At 43.3% G+C, this 13860-nt stretch overlaps 1 protein-coding gene across 3 annotated transcripts in view; it reads left to right on the top strand.

Moving 5' to 3' along the window:
* oxsr1b (oxidative stress responsive kinase 1b) overlaps positions 1-13860 on the top strand; it is a 250226-nt gene that overhangs the window by 65013 nt on the left and 171353 nt on the right. The gene's annotated exons all lie outside the window — the stretch shown is intronic.

The following is a 13860-nucleotide window of genomic DNA, read 5'->3' as shown; positions in this document are numbered from 1 at the left end:
CAAAGATCATATTTCTATATTTGCTCTGGGAATTATCAAATTGGACAGACTTAGTTGATGGGGAGGGAGGTGAGATTCCAATGCCTGGGAACAATTGGGATGGAGTTCAGCAATACCATAGAGGCTAGAATGGCAGAACTCCTGAAAATCAAGATCTGAAATGTCATATCAATAGGTTGTAAAGGACAAGTATTGCTGTAAGCTGTGTATGTGGCATATTGGATAAATACACAGACCAATGTAATACAGACCAGGAATGATCCCAGATATTATTCCCATTCTCTGCTAAGTCAGTTGATCTTTGTTGTGACAGTAGCACAGCACGAGAACAAGCTGTTGAACTGGTCATGAGGAAAGGTGATATCTGCTCAGTTTCCTGGTGCAGATTTCTGGAATGCATTTTTTTGGGTGGGGTATGTAGAAGTTGAGTAAGGACAGGATTAAGCTCTAAAATGAAAGCAAAATACTGCAGATGCTGGAAGTCTAAAATAAAAACAAGTATTGCAAAAATTTAGGTCTGATGGCATCTGTGGAGAGAGGAACAGATTTGACATTTCAAGTTGAGTATGGTTCCTCTTTGGAACTCTAGCTCTGCTGTTGTGCCCAACTAGTTGCCAGATATAAAAGCAAAATACTGTGGATGCTGGAAATCTGAAACAAAAACAAAAATAGCTGGAAAAACCCAGCTGGTTTGGCAGCATCCGTGGAGAGGAAGACAGAGTCAGCGTTTCGAGTCCGCATGACTTTTTCTTCAGAACTGTTGAAGAATCATGCGGACTCGAAACATTGACTCTTTCTTCCTCTCCACGGATGCTGGTGAACCAGCTGGGTTTTTCCAGCTATTTTTGTTTTAGTTGCCAGATATGTTGTGTAAGTTCTCCTGTGAGGAATGGTCATGGAACTGGATCCCCATGTCAACTGCTGCCTCAAAAGGGGAGCGAACAGGCCAAAGAAGATTGAATGGTATATTAAAAAGAATTTATAACGATTTGATGCAGCTAGATACATTAAGAAAACAAAAGATGGGTTGAAACAATGGCCAGTGCTGGAACTAATGTGCGCTATTATTTTAAAAGCAAAAAACTGCGGATGCTGGAAATCTAAAACAAAAACACTTGGAAAAACTCAGCAGGTCTGGCAGCATCTGTGGAGAGGAGCGCACTTAACATTTCGAGTCCGAATGACCCTTCAACAGAACATTTTTGTTTTTGTTTTGCTCTATTATTTTGTCACTTGATTTAATTCAAGATTTGTAAAATCTTGGGACCTGAGATACTTCCATGTTAATTACAGTTTGACCATATGACTTTGTTGAAACTTAGATGAGTAAATGCATATGTCACTAACTCATGCACCATATTGGTAGAACGTGCTGCCATCCATTGCAGCCCCGCAAGGATAGAAGCAACCATTGAATATGTTTTATGTGATTTGTTTCCTGGGATACGTGAATTGCAGCATTCTCTAATTTACCACAAGCTCACTGGGAGTACTGCAGATCAAATTCTGCTTGTACCGACACAAAGGAGGAAACTAGGGTCTGTGAGGACCTATTCAAGAAAGGGGTGAGGGACAAACCAGGAACTTAAGATCAGTCTAGAATTGGTGGTGGGGAAGGTGAAAATATTATTGAGGACAAATAAGCTTTCCTTTAGATACAGAATAAAGCTCCCTCTACACTGTCCCCATCAAACACTCCCAGGACAGGTACAGCACGGTGTTAGATACAGAATAATCGAGGAGAACCAGCATGTATTTGTTGCAGATAAATCTTGTGTCTCGAACTTAGTTAAATTCTTTGAAGTAACAGGTTAGTCAAAATAGTTCAGGTAAACGTAGACTTTGAAAAGGTATTCGACAAAGTGCTTCACTAGAGGCTTATTATGAAAATGGAAGCCCATGGAATTGAGGTTAAAGTTGAGTTGTAGTGTGGATGCAAAATTAGCTGAGTGATTGGAAACAAAAGGTGGTGGAATGATGTTTTCCAGACTGCGAGGTGGTTTGCAGGGGTATTCCAGTAGGGTCAGTTTTTTGGGTTCATTACCCTTTTCAGTGTCCTTAACCAACCTAGACTATGATGTAGGGAGTAGCAGTTTGTAGATATGAAATTTGATAGCATAATAGTGATGATACTTTGATGACATGGACAGAATGATAGAATAGGCAAAAGAACAGGAGATGAAGTTCAATGCAGAGAAGTGTGGAGTCGTGCACTTTGGGAGGATTATCAGTAACATGGAAAGGTAGTATGTTATGAAAAGCACAATTTTGAAAAATGTAATTGAACAGAAATTTTGGTGTTACACCATTTCTTAAGGGATTATTGATAAGGTGGTGGAAACCCATTTTGGTTACTTGGGTTTAGAAATAGGAGTAAAGAATATAAAAGCAGAGGTCATGCTAGGATTTAATAAATTACTGCTTAGACCTCAGCGGGAGTATTGTGGATGGTTGTGGGCACCACACTTAGGAAACGTCACGGCCCTAGAGTACAAAAGAGGTTTACCAGGATGTTACCAAGACTGAGGAATTTCAGTTACGAGGAGAGGTTGGAAAAGTTGAGACTGTTTTTGTTGGCTCAGAGAAGATTAGAACATAACCTAATAGAGGTTTTCAAAATGATCTGGGGCCTTGATAGAGGTAAATAGGGCAATATTCTGAGTGGCTGAATAACTAGAGGTCATAGATTCAAGACCATTTGACAAAAGATCAAAAGAATTTTTTTCGACTGAACATTCTGTAATGTTCTGAAACAGCAACTTGTATTTATGTAGCACTTTCAACGTTAAAAAGCCCCAAAATGCTTTAGAGGAGAGTTAAAAAGCAAAATTGGACTCCAAGCCCGCACAAGGTGATATTAGAGCAGATGGTTCAAAGTTAGTCAGGGTCATTTAAGGGACATCTTAAAGAAGAAAAGAGGCAGGTTTGGGGAGGAAATTCCAGAGCTTGGAACCTGGCTACCAATGGTGAATCATAGTGGTTACATCACAGGAGGTCATCATTTGGCCCTTCATGTTTGGCCCTTTCCCTGTACTCCTGCAAAATTTTTTTAGATAATTCCCTTTTGAAAGTCAAGATTCAATCAGCCTCCACCACACACACCCAGGCAGTACATACCAAATCCTTACCACTGGCTCTGTAACAACAGGAAGTTTTTCTTCATGTTGCCTTTTGGATTTTTTGCCATTCACCTTAAATCGGTGCCCTCTGGTTCTTGACCCTTCTGCCAATGGTAATAATGTCTCCCTAATAATTGTCTCCTCTGTCCTAATACTGACCCCTGAGGCAGGGGTTGAGTCGAGCACTGCTAGTGGTGGGAATAGGTGGTCTTACTGAGAAACTCATCTTGGCCAACTATGACAGAGGTTGCAAACTGTTCAGTTCATTCTCATACAGTTGCCAGTGAGATGGATAGAGCCGGCAACAGAGTTTGTAGTGAGGACTGAAGACAATGGCTGCAGTCTTACAAATTGGTTGGGAGAAAAGGTGGTGGAAGCTGATTTTGTAAATAATATTCATGGAGTTGAACTAAATCTTGAGGGCGAGCTCACAGGGTTCTGGGTAAAAGTGGAGATATGGGACTGTGCTTTCAAACAGCCAACATTGGCATAATGGGCTGAATAGCCTCTTGCACTTTAGGATTCTATAACTCTGGTTGATATTGTTGAACACCACGACTTGGAGGAAGCACTGAGGGTGGCAAGGGTGCAGAATGTACTCAGGGTGGGGAACTTCAGTGTCCATCACCAAGAGTGGCTCTGTAGCGCCACTACTCACTGAGCTGGCAGTCTTAGACTGGTTCTGCAACAGATGGTGAGGAAACCAACCAATAGGAAAAATATACTTGACTTCATCTGCACCACCTTGCTTGATGCAGATATATCTGCCCATACCAGTATCTGTAGGACTGACCACCACACCGTCATTGTTGAGACTAAGTCCCGCCTTCACATTGAGGATACCCTCCATTGTGTTGTGTGACACTACCACTGTGCTAAATGGGATAGATTTCAAACAGGTCTAGCAACTCAAGACTGGGCATCCATGAGGCACCGTGGGGCATCCATGAGGCACCGTGGGGCATCAGCAGAATTGTACTCTAACGTAATCTGTAACCTCATGGCCTGGCATATCCCCCAATCTATCATTACCGTCAAGCCAGGGGATTAACCCTGGTTCGATGAAGAATACAAGAGGGCATGCCAGGATCAGCACCAGACATACCTAAAAATGAGGTGTCAACCTGGTGAAGCTATAACACAGGACTACTTGTATGCCAAACAGCATAAGCAGCAAGTGACCCCACAACCAATGGATCAGATCTAAAGTCTGCAATCCTAGCATGTCCAATTGTGAAAGGTGGTGGATAATTAAATAACTCATTGGAGGAGGCAATTCCACAAATATCCCCACCCTCGGATGGGAGCCCAGCACATCAGTGCAAAAGATAAGGCTGAAGCATTTGCTACAATCTTCTGCCAGAAGTGCCAAGTGGATGATCCATCTCAGCCTCCCCTGGAGATCCCCAGCATCACAGATGCCAGTCTTCTGCCAATTCGATTCATTTCACGTGATATCAAGAAGCAGCTGAAGGCACTGGATACTGCGAAGACTATGGGCCCTGACAATGTTCTGGGAATAGTACTGAAGACTTGTGCTCCAAAACTTGCCATGCCCCTAGCCAAACTGTTCGTGTACATTGGCATCTACCCATCTACGTGGAAAACTGCCCAGGCATGTCCTGTACATAAAAAGCAGGACAAATCCAACCCAGCCAATTACTGCTCCATCAATCCACTCTTGGTCATCAGCAAAGTAATGGAAGGGGTCATCAGTGCTATCAACTGGCACTTGCTTAACAATAACCTGCTCACTGATGCCTGATTTGAGTTCCGCCAGGGCCACTCAGCCCCTGACCTCATTACAGCCTTGGTTCAAACATAGACAAAAGAGCTGAACTCGTGAGGTGCGAGTGACTGCCCTTGACATCAAGGCAGTATTTGACAGACTGTGGCATGAAGGCGCCCAAGCAAAACTGGAATCAATGGGAATTTGGGGGTGGGGTGGGGGGTGGAACTCTCTGTGCCAGGTATGATTCCAACCAGTAAAGGAAGATTGTTGTGGTTGTTGGAGGTCAGTCATCTCAGCTCCAGGACATCACTGCAGGAATAAGGGTAGTGTCCTCAGCCCAACTACAGCTGCTTCATCAACGACCTTGCTTCCATCATAATGTTAGAAGTGGGGATGTTCGCTGCTGATTGCACAAGGTTCAGCACCATTCACCATGACTCGGATACTGAAACAGCCCACGTCCAAATGCAACAAGACCTGGACAATATCCAAGCTTGGGCTGACAAGTGGCAAGTAACTACCTGGCACGTTGCGCCACAGAAATGACCATCTCCAACAAGAGTGAACCTAACCATTGCCCCTTGACTTTCAATGGCATTACCATCACTGACTCCTCCACTATCAACATCCTGGGGGTGACCATTGACCAGAAACTGAACTGGACTAGCCATTTAAATACTGTGGTTATAAGAGCAGGTCAGAGGCTAGGAATCCTGTAATGAGTAACTCACCTCCTGACTCTGAAAAGTCTGTCCACCATCTACCAAGGCACAAGTCAGAAGTGTAATGGAATACTCCCCACTTGCCTGGATGACTGTAGCTCCCACAACACTAGCTTCACGCCGTCCAGGACAAAGCAGCCTGCTCGATTGGCACCACATCCACAAACATTCACTCCTTCCACTGCCGGTGCAGAGTAGCAGCAGTGTGTACCGTCTACAAGGTGCACTGCAGGAATTCACCAAGGCTCCTTAGCACCTTTCAAACCCATGACCACTACCACCTAGAAGGACAAGGGCAGCAGATAGATGGGAACACCATCACCTGGAAGTTCCCCTCCAAGCCTCTCACCATCCTGACTTGGAAATCTATTGCTGCTGTTCCTTCACACTCTTGCTGGGTCAAAATCCTGGAACTCCCGAACAGCACTGTGGGTGTACCTGGACGTTACAGACTGCAGCAGTTCAAGAAGGTAGCTCACTGCCACATTCTCTAGAGCAGCTAGGGATGGGCAATAAATGCAGGCCCAGCCTACGAAGTCCACATCCTGTGAATGAATTTTTAAAAAAAAAAAGTAGAGAAAGAAAGAACAATAAAAAGGTTAATGGAGTTTCAGTCATCTTCTCTCAGTATCTGGCGTACAATGGGGTGGAGTGTGCTATAGTTATATGAAGCTCAGATTAGCCACTCTCTGGAATAATGTGAAAATTTCTGGGTGCAATCCAGGGTGTAATTGGCCTTGGAGGGGTTGAAGTGCAACTGTACCAGAATCATATTGGGGCAGGGGTGAAGTTGAAATTTGCTCTTGTAGATAAACTATTTCCTTTGGGAGTATCCAGGGTAAAGAGGGAATTCACTTAAAATGGGAGCTAGGACGTTCAGGAGTGATGTCAGGAAGGACTAACGCAAGGTTGTGGAAACCCTCTGTACATGACGTAAGGTTAAGTGAACTAACTGACACAATTTTTGTTAGTCAAGGATATCAAGGAGTATGGAATAGAGTTTTGTGAGTGGAGTTAAGATGCAGATAAGCCTGAACCTAATTGTTGGAACAGACCCTGGCTTACTCCTATCTTGTGTATGAAAAACAAACTTAGTTATATAGTGCTTTACATTACCACCAGATGTCTCAAAGCACTGTACAGCTAATGAAATACATTTGAAGTGTAGTCATTGTTGTAATGTTGGAAATGCGGCAGCTAATTTGCACACAACAAACCCTCGCAAGCAGCAATGTGATAATGGCCAGATAATCTCTTTTGGGGATGTTGATTGAGCGATAAATATTGGCCAGGACACTGGAATGAAGTGAAATAGTGCCATGGGATCTTTTACATCCATCCCAGCAGGCAGATTGGACCTCTGTATATGAGAATTTTGCTTGTCAGAGGCAAGCTGTGACCCCTGTCCTCTTCTTCAAAGACATCACTGCAAGTTCCATAGAAAAGTGTCTTCAGCCTTCTACTGCTTTAAATATCTTTAACGTCTGTCACATTACTCAATCTTTTCATCATAAACTCAATGGTGGGGCTATTTGTTGATTTTCTGTGTTCAGATGACATTCCCTCAAATTCAGTGGCATCACCACTGCTGAATCCCCCACTATCAACACCCTGGGGTGGGGTGGGGATTACCATTGACTAGAAACTGAACTGGACTAGCCATATAAATACTGCGGCTACAATAGCAGGTCAGAGGCTAGGTATCCTGCAGCAAGTAGCTCACCACTTGATTCCCCAAATCCTGTCCACTGCCTACAAGGCACAAGTCAGGAGTGTGATGGAATACTTTCCACTTGCCTGGATGAGTGCAGCTCCGACAACACTCAAGAAGCTCAACACCATCTAGCCTACTTGATCAACACTCCATTCACTCACTCCACCACCGACGCATGGTGGCAGTGTGTACCATCTACATGATGCACTGCAGGAGCTCACCAAGCCCCCTTAGACAGAACCTTCCAAACCCTCGACTGCTACCATCTGGAAGGGTAAGGGCAGCAGACACATGGGAACACCACTAGCTGCAAGTTCCCCTCCAAGCCACTCACCATTCTGACTTGGAAATATATCTGTTCCTTCACTGCTGGGTCAGAATTCTCCTAACAGCACTAAGGGTGTACCTGCACCACATGCACTCCAGCGGTTCAAGAAGGTAGTTCTCTTCCACCTTCTCAAGATCAATTAGTGGTGGGTAATAAATGCTGACCTAGCCAGCAGCACCCACATCCCATGAATGAATTAAACAAAAGTTGGATTCAAAATTATTCTTATAATTAAGCAGCACATGCCAGCCTATATTTGGACTCTGACTACATTCCAGCTAACAAGTGGCAGGTGACCCTTGCCTGGCACTTTTTTTGTTCAGTGACCATATCTGACAAAATTCCAAACCATTTCCACTGACTTTCAAAGATACTGCTATCTTATAACTGCTCACCAATATCTTGGTCGTCATTGACTAGAAACTTTACTGATTTATGTGAGAGGAGGGAGCAGGTAAAACTGTACGAGAGGAGGGAGCAGGTAAAACTGCGTAATCTTTTGTTCTTGTCCTTGATTCCCCCTCCTCTGACTTCTTGTATAGGTTCCCATCCCCCTGCCATTTTAGTTTCAACCCTCCCCAAGCACTCTAGCAAATATTCCCCCAGGGCATCAGTTGCAGTCCTGCCCAGGTGTAACCCGTCCAGTTTGTACCGGTCCCGGTCCCAGGGATCTGAAACCCTCCCCCTCACACTATTTCTTCAGCCACATATTCATCCAATATATCCTGCTATTTCTACTCTGACTAGCACATGGCATTGGTAGTAATCCTGAGATCACTACCTTTGAGGTCCTACTCTTCAACTTACTTCCTAACTCCCTATATTCTGCTTTTAGGACCTCATCCCTTTTTTTGCGTATGTCGTTTGCACTAATGCATACCACGACCACTGGCTGTTCAGACTCCCTCTTAAGAATGTCCTGTAGCTGCTCTGAGACATCCTTGACCCTAGCATCAGGGAGGCCACATACCATCCTAGAGTCTCGTTTGTGGCCGCAGAAATGCCTATCTATTCCGCTTACAATTGAATCCCCTATAACTATTGCATTCCCACACTTTTTACTCCTCCCCTATGCAGCAGAGCCAACTGTGGTGCAATGAATTTGGCTGCTGCTTTCCCCTAAACGGTATCCAAAGTGGTATATCTGTTTTGCAGGGAAATAGCCACAAGAGATTCCTGCACTGCCTGCCTAGTCATCTTGCTCTAGTTGGTGGTCACCTATTCCCTTCCTGCCTGTGGACTCTTAGCCTGCGGTGTGATCACCTCTCTATACATGCTATCCACGATACTCTCCGCCTCACAGATGCTCCACAGTGTCCCCAGCCGTCGCTCCAGCTCTGAAACCTGGGCTTCCAGGAGCTGCACCGGAGACACTTCCCACACATGTGCTGGCGCTGGCTTCCCACATTGAGCAGGATGAGCACTGCACGGCTTTGAGCTCTCCTGGCATGACTTACCCCCTTAAATTAAATCTTTTGGAAGATACTTAAATAATATCAGTTACTCTAGGGCCTTTCTTCCCTGCTCCTTGTTGTTACAGAATATAGCCCTTACAAACTATGAACCACAAAATAAGACTTTAAAAACTATAAGCCATAAAAGTAGTAAATACTTACTCGACCGTACTCAAAGGATCACCTCGTAACCTCCTCATCGAACTCCCAAAGTAGCACTCCAGTGTAGACTGTGATGTCGACTGCAGGACACTCTTCCCAGACTGCTTCAAAGCAATGCTGACTGCAGGAAACACTTCGCAGACTGCTTGACTGGGATGTTGACTGCAAAACACTCTCCCTCATTGCAAGAGGATTTGAGAAGTAGGGATGTCTTACTGCAGTTATGCAGGACCTAGGTGAGATCACACCTGCGGTATTGCATGCAGTTTTGGACTCCCTACCTAAGAAAGGATATACTTGCCTTAGTGGGAGTGCAGCAAAGGTTCACTAGGCTCATACCGTGGATGGCAGGATTGTTGTATGAGGAAAGATTGGTTCGACTGGGCCTGTATTCACTAGAGTTTAGAAGAATGAGTGGAGATCTGATTGAAGCATATAAAATTTTAACAGGGCCAAACAGACTGGATGCAGGAAAGATGTTTCCCCTAGTTAGGGAGTCTAGAACCAGGGGGACCTCAGTCTCAGGATACGGGGCAGACCATTTAGGACTGAGATGAGGAAAAATTTCTTCACTCGGAGGGTGGTCAACCTGTGGAATTCTTTACCACAGAAGGCTGTGGAGGCCAGGTCACTGAGTATATTCAAGAAAGAAATTCCTAAATTTTTGGATATTTGGTGCATCAAGGGGTATGGAGAGAATGTGGGAATATTGGCATTGAGATAGAGGGTCAACCATGATTATATTAAATGGTGGAGCAGGCTCAAAGGGCCTAATGGCCTACTCCTAGTTTCTATGGTCCAACTATATCAATACTGTGACTGAAAACAAGGCTGAGGCTAGATATACTGCTGCAAAAATTGGCTCATCTCATGAACTTTCAACACCTTCACAATCGAGCCAGATATATCTTAATACTTGCATGGATGGGTGCAACTGCAAAAACACGACACAAGCTTGACACTATCCAGAACAGAGCAGTTTCTTGATTAGGACAATCAAAAATAGAATACAGGGGATACTGGAAATCCGAAACACAAACAAAATGCTGGAAATACGCAACTGGTCAGGCAGCATCAGTTTTGATTCTTGATGCCATATCTGCTGGGTATTTCCAGCATTTTCTATTTTTTTTTTCTTGATTAGTATCTCCCACTGAACTCTATCCATCCTGTCATTAATGGCTTACTGTAACTGGAGCATTTGCTACCCATATGATGTGCCCAACAACTCATCGTTTGGACAACAGCTTTGCAATATCTGGGGAACACAGCCACCTGCAAGTCATATTATTGGACTTTTATATCAACATTTCTTCAGTCACTGGGCCAATATTTTAGTGTTGGATAACTTATTTTCTTAGGCAAACTAGAGTTGCCCAATGACTGTTACCTTGCCAGTATTGTCCACGTCCCAAGGAAAAGTATATTTTTCATTTTAATATGGTTTGAATGTAGCTCTCAGTAGTCGGATGAAATATGCAGAAAAGCATCATCACATTTAAGTGCCTTCAAACTGAACTAGCTATTGAGTTCCATCTGTCTGATTGGTAAGTAGGAAGGCAGCCCTTTCCTGTGGCCCCAAATGACTTGCAGGGCTGTAGATAAAAACAAAAAAACTGCGGATGCTGGAAGTTTTTCCAGGTAATTCTGTTTTTGCAGGGCTGTAGAGTTTATCAGATAAAATGTCAGAACTGACACACTCCCCATTGTTTATCCAGCAGTGATCACACTACTCATTGTGACTTTGGCTTGCATGGTTATCTGGAACTGAGGGGGGAGGAAGCTTAGCCCCAAGTGACAGTGTGATTCACCTTGTCCAAAGAACGAACTAGACTATATGGTCAACCAGTCAAAGGATCCTGGAGAAATAAGACCTGTTTAGATCTGGTCATTTATTGCAGAGGACTTGCTTGGTTCTAACATCCTATTACACCTGTCCTCCCTAATCAAACTTTTCATACTTTTTAATAATACTTAATATGTTAAATGGAAGGTTTGAAAGTCTTAATAAATGGGAATTACAATGGGTGCAAGCCTGTTTGAAGATTCCATTTTTTTGTTTAACTTTTGGTCTTTGGGTGTGCATTTTTGCAAGTTGTGCTTTATGTTGTAAAGCATGCACTTTGTCGCAACATGCTGAATACTTGGATCCCTGAGCTACATACTAACATGGAGTATGTGATTGTATTCCAGAGTCCTTAAGGAGCAAAAGTAGCCTTTTCTGTTCCATGCTTACATTTATTTAGTTATCTCAAGTAGATTCTGCTAGTTTTTATTTAAACATCTCATTTAGAAAAAAACTGTTTACACATTAAAGAAAAGATCATCCATACAATGATGCTGAAATAGCTGGCCTTAAACAAATGGAGGAATGAGATTGAAAGCAGATGTAACAAGTGATGTGCTGAGCTGCATATTTGTGGGATGGCTAGATTACATGCATTTATACTAATGCATTATAGGAAAAAAACACTTCACATTACCTCCTCCAGTGATATAGATCTGCATAACCATGAGTGCTCTCCCTGGCCTGGTTTGTATATCTATGTGTATCTATAATGTATTGTGGGTGTCTTTCATTGATGATGCCATTGGATATAGAATGAAAGTTTCTCTTGGAATGATTACTCTTAAGTGTCCGTTTGGTTCAGTTGGTGGTACTCTGCCAGATTATAGGTTTGAGTTCCACACTATAATCCAGGTTGAGCTCTAGTGAAGTGCTGTATTGTCTTTCAGGTGTTTTAAACTGTGGTCAAGTCTGCCTATTCTAGTGATTCAGATATAGATTCGTGACACAGTTTGAAGAAGAATGCCCCCAAGAATTGGCTAACTGCCAACTTGTTTCATTTTGTGTGAAATATTGCTACACAATGGCAGCTGTTTTCCTGTAAAACTGTGCAAGTAATTCATTCTACATTAAGTACTTCAGATATTTGAGAGACGCTTGAGCGCTATATAAATGCAAGCCTGGTATTTCATTAGTCATTAATGAAATCCTGGTGGCAGTATGTTTATAGTCTTGAGTTTTTCCACCTACTTCAATTTTCCTATCCCCAGTTGCTCTGAGGAGGTGTGGGCCAATTTGAGCTACTGGGAATAATTTGATACAATCGAGTGACTTGTCGGCCACTTCGTAGGACAGTTAAAAGTCAACACTTGAATTACACAGGTCAGACTTCTAGGTTTCCTTACCTAAAGGACATTAGTATATCATTAGTATATCATAGGACATTAGTATATCATTCGGGGTTTTACACCTTTTTTTATACTGATGCAGTTTTTTTCTTTTCTGAATTTGAAATTGCCATGGTGGGGTTTGAACTCATTCTCTGAATCGCTAACCGCTTGGAGACTTGGACAACCTGTAGCAGGCATCTCAAAGCACTGGAGAAGTACCATCATCAGTGCCTTCATAAGGTCTTCCAAATCCGGTGGCAAGAAAGGCAGTCCAACAGTGGAATCCTCTACAATGCCAACGCGCTCATTATCGAGGCGCTAATCACTCAAAACCAGCTCTGCTGGGCAGGATGTCATGTGCCTGGCACCAGTCTCCCAAAACAACTGCTGTACTCGGAGCTTTGCTGAAGGAGACTCCCATGAGGACAGTAGAAATGTGTTAGGGATGTACTCAAAGCATCCCTGAAGAAGTCAGTCATCCCTGTTGTCTTGTGGGAGGCCCTGGCTTGTGACTGACAAAAGTGGAGAAAATTCATTTTGGGAGGCATTGAATACATCGCAAATTCATCGTGAATGTGCAGAGGTGAAGTTGAGCTGTCGAAGAGAGCACACAAACCTCCAAGCACCACTTGCCTTGCCTGTGGCAGATTCTGCAGATTACACATTGGACTTATCAGCCATCTCAGAACCCATTGAACTGGAGTGGAAGGAAGCAAGTCGCCCTTAATCTCAAGGGCCTGCCTAAGAAAGGGAAGAGACACTACCGTATTAAACTGCAGCTCTCTTCTCCACTCTGGGGTTTCAGGTTAAAATTTGGGAATGGATTCAAAATTGGCTTAAGAGTAGAAACTTACTGCAAGAGTAATGATTGAAACCATCAAGAACCTACAACGCAGAAGGAGGCCATTCAGCCCATCCTGTCCATTTTATGTCAAGGTGGGGAAAGTACTCTGAAAGTTCCCAATGCTTCATGTTGGAACCATGGCTGCTTAAAATTTACATTGTTGACTTGAATTCAGAAACTCCATGCAATTTGGTCACATTTGCAAGCACCATCACTCTAATAGGGACAGTAGAATCAAAGCCGCAGCCTAGAAATCAGAGTGAAATAAGATACAAGTGGCCTAAGCAATGGAAGATATTTAATGCAGGCAAATGTAGAGTATGCTTTGTAGGATTGCAAAATTTCTGACTAATGTACTCTTTGGCTTTTGTTTAAAATCCAAGGATGACATTGGGAGGGACTTGGGAGTTTTCAGCGATGCCTTCTTTTAAGATGTTCAACCAGTGCAGAGTAGCATTTCAAAGAAACAGGTTTGAATGCGATTCCTTCCCTAGTAACAAACCAGCACTGGAGGTTGCTCACATGAGCAAGATACAGGAGGGCTGGCTGAATTTGTGGATCAGAGCTCCAGGGTGAACTTCAGAAAAGAGAAATAAAGAAGAAAATTG

This window comes from Carcharodon carcharias, chromosome 6 (genome assembly GCF_017639515.1).
Source record: "Carcharodon carcharias isolate sCarCar2 chromosome 6, sCarCar2.pri, whole genome shotgun sequence".
Taxonomy (NCBI): domain Eukaryota; kingdom Metazoa; phylum Chordata; class Chondrichthyes; order Lamniformes; family Lamnidae; genus Carcharodon; species Carcharodon carcharias.
This window is presented reverse-complemented; position numbering and strand designations above follow the sequence as displayed.